Here is a 4,151-nt window from a genome sequence, read left to right as displayed (position 1 = left end):
TTCATGGCATTTGGAGTCACTTTTCTTCCCCGATCCCATCTGGAATTCTCTTTCCAGAGTATGTACATAGCTCTCTACCTCACTTAATTAAAATCTCTTCTCAAATGTCACCTGATTTGGCTCTTTCCCTGATGCCTTCACTTTCTTTTAAAATTTCTGGGGTCCATGTGCAGAATGTGCAGGTTTGTTACATAGGTATACATGTGCCATGGTGGTTTGTTGCACCCATCAACCCATCATCGACATTAGGTATTTCTCCTAATACTATCCCTCCCCTAGACTCCCACCCCCAACAGGCCCCGGGGTGTGATGTTCCCCTCCCTGTATCCTCATTGTTCAATTCCCACTTATGAATGAGAACATGCAGTGTTTCATTCTCTGTTCCTGTGTTAGTTTGCTAAGAATGATGGTTTTCAGCTTCATTCATATCCCTGCAAAGGACATGAACTCATCCTTTTTTATGGCTGCATAATATTCCATGGTATATATGTGCCACATTTTCTTTATCCAGTCCGTTATTGATGAGCATTTGGTTGGTTCCAAGTCTTTCGTATTGTGAACAGTGCTACAATAAACATACGTGTGCATGTATCTTTACAGTGGAATGATTTATAATCCTTTGGGTATATACCCAGTAATGGGATTGCTGGGTCAAATGGTATTTCTGGTTCTAGATACTTAGGGAATTGCCACACTGTCTTCTACAATGGTTGAACTAACTGACACTCCCACCAACAGTGTAAAAGCATTCTTATTTCTCCACATCCTCTCCAGCATCTGTTGTTTCCTGACTTTTTAATGATTGCCGTTCTAACTGGTGTGAGATGGTATCTCATTGTGGTTTTGATTTGCATTTCTCTAATGACCAGTGATGATGAGCTTTTTTCCATGTGTTTGTTGGCCACAGAAATTTTGTCTTTTGAGTAGTGTGTTCATATCCTTTGGCCACTTTTTGATGGGGTCGTTTTATTTTTCTTGTACATACGTTTAAGTTGCTTGTAGATTCTGGATATTAGCCCTTTGTCAGATGGATAGAGTGCAAATTTTTTTTCCCATTTTGCAGGTGGCTTGTTCACTCTGATGATGGTTTCTTTTGTTGGGCAGAAGCTCTTTAGTTTATTTAGATCCTATTTGTCAATTTTGGCTATTGTTGCCATTGCTTTTGGTGTTTTAGTCATTAAGTCTTTGCCCATGTCTATGTCCTGAATGATACTGCCTAGGTTTTCTTCTAGGGTTTTCATGGTTTTAGGTCTTATGTTTGAGTCTAATACATCTTGAGTTAATTTTTGTATTATGTTTAAGGAACGGGTCTAGTTTCAGTTTTCTGCATATGGATATCCAGTTTTCCCAACACCTTTTATTAAACAAGGAATTCTTTCCCCATTGCTTGTTTTTCTCAGGTTTTTCAAAGATCAAATGGTTGTAGATGTGTGGCATTATTTCTGAGGTCTCTGTTCTGTTCCATTGCTCTATATATCTATTTTGGTACCAGTACCATGCTGTTTTGGTCACTGTAGCCCAGTATCATCCTGATACCAAAACCTGGCAGAAACGCAACAACAAAAAAAATTTCAGGCCAATATCCCTGATGAACATTGATGCGAAAATCCTCAATAAAATACTGGCAAACTGAATCCAGCAGCACATCAAAAAGCTTATCCACTACGATCAAGTAGGCTTCATCCCTGGGATGCAAGGCTGGTTCAATATACACAAATCAATAAATGTAATCCATCACATGAACAGAACCAATGACAAAAACCACATGATCATCTCAATAGATGCAGAAAAGGCCTTCAATAAAATTCAACACCCCTTCATGCTAAAAACTCAATAAACTAGGTATTGATGGAACATATCTATCTCAATAGCTATTTATGATAAACCCACAACCAATATAATGCTGAATGGACAAAAGCTGGAAGCATTCACTTTGAAAACCAGCACAAGACAAGGATGCCCTCTCTCACCATTCCTATTCAACATAGTAATGGCAGTTCTGGCCAGGGCAATCAGGCAAGAGAAAGAAATAAAGGGTATTCAAATAGGGAAGAGAGGGAAGCCAAATTGTCCCTGTTTGCAGATGACATGACTGTATATTTAGAAAACCCCATCATCTCAGCCCCAAATCTCCTTAAGCTGATAAGCAACTTCAGCAAAGTCTCAGGATACAAAATCAATGTGCAAAAATCACAAGCATTCCTATATGCCAATAACAGAGAGCCAAATCATGAGTGAACTCCCATTCACAATTGCTACAAAGAGAATAAAATACATAGCAATACAACTTACAAGGGATGTGAAGGACCTCTTCAAGGAGAACTACAAACCACTGCTCAAGGAAATAAGAGAGGACACAAACAAATGGAAAAACATTCCATGTTTATGGATAGGAAAAATCAATATTATGAAAATGGCCATACTGCCCAAAGTAATTTATAGATTCAGTGCTATCCCCATCAAGCTACCATTGACTTTCTTCACAGAATTAGAAAAACCTACTTCACATTTCATATGGAACCATAAAAGGGCCTGTAATATCCAAGACAATACTAAGCAAAAAGAACAAAGCTGGAGGCATCACACTACCTGATGCCTTCACTTTCTATCTCTTTCCTCTACTTAGTGTTCCTCTATGGTAGTTACGCCCAGTGGTAGATTGAAGTAATGGATCTGATTAGTCATCCCATCCTTTATCCACACCCTATGCTATGTAATTTGCAATCTCCCGATTCTGATGACAAGCTCGGCCATACAACTTGGTTGGTCAATGGGATGTTGGCAAATGTAACTAACACATGCGCGGCTTAAAAGTCTGTGCTTATTTTTGTTTGACTGTTCCTCTTCTGCAATTTCCATGAAAAAATGCTGGAGGATGAGATTCCTAGAGCAGGAATAAATCACCGCAGTCATCCCAGCCTATGCATCCTAGATCAGCAGTAGCCAGCTGACTTTTGGCTATATGAGCAAATTCAGCCGAGATCAGAAGAGCTGAACAGCCAAGCCCTAAATAAATGATCCACAGACTGATGGAGGAAATAAATGCTTATATTTTTAAGACACTCAGTACAGGCCTGATTTGTTATGCTGCATTATTATGAAAAATATAGCTCTTATATTCCTTAATGACATTGTCAACAATGTATTCAGTTTTCAGAAATAAGATAATTGGAGGTATCCAAATAGCATACTTAATTGCTGCAACAACAGAGTTTAAATGCAAGACTTCCCTCATGAAATTTATGAGACAAAAGGAAAAATTACTTTCTTGACATTTTACCACTATGATTGGGACTATCCTGTACCTGCTTTGCAGAACATAGTTATTTAAGTTTATATGATGTTGATTATGGCCCCACATACATTTGTGCTAGATGATGAATTTGTATTTCATGTGACTGCCCAACTAATCCAGATGTGCAAAAACGACTTGATCTCCTGTCAAATACTCGATCTTCCCCACATACATGTGTACTGTGTATATATCTACAGTACATGAAACTCCCCTTTGACATTTCCCTTCCAGATTTTATTACGTTTTAAAGATTTTACTAACTCAGAAATTTATTTTAGGCATTAAATAGAATGTTTTAAAGCCAAAAATGACTACTAAACTGATTTATGTATTCCTTGAATGCCATAGAGTGACCATATTGCCAATAAAATATGCACCAATCAAATAATTATACGTAAATCAGATTTATATTTTATGAAATTCTCCCTTCTCTATTTTACTCATAACAAAGGTAGTAAGTATTTTTTAATTTCAAGTGTCTTGGCTGCCTGGCAACTTTTTCCTTTTTGGAACTAGAATAAAACCACAATTTAAACCCTTAATGTTAACATGCATGGTTGAATATCTATGAGGGAGATTGTACGTTTTCCAAATATATTTCAACTCAGAAGTTGTCCCTCTATGGTGAATCTAACTGAATATTTTATAAAATGTGCTCTGGTAAATTCTACCTACTGTATACATGTGGATTATAGCTTTATGCCTGACCAGAAATAGTATTTCACCATTTGGTTAACTAATTCACCATTTCCTGAGCCCCTACTGTATTTCTAACTCTGCTGGGTTGAGGAGGTAGATCCAAGATGGTCTTGGTACTCTTTATAATTTGTTTTTAGTAGATAGACTAGTTCTTTGT

Source organism: Papio anubis, chromosome 7, assembly GCF_008728515.1.
Source record: "Papio anubis isolate 15944 chromosome 7, Panubis1.0, whole genome shotgun sequence".
NCBI lineage: Eukaryota > Metazoa > Chordata > Mammalia > Primates > Cercopithecidae > Papio > Papio anubis.
This window is presented reverse-complemented; position numbering follows the sequence as displayed.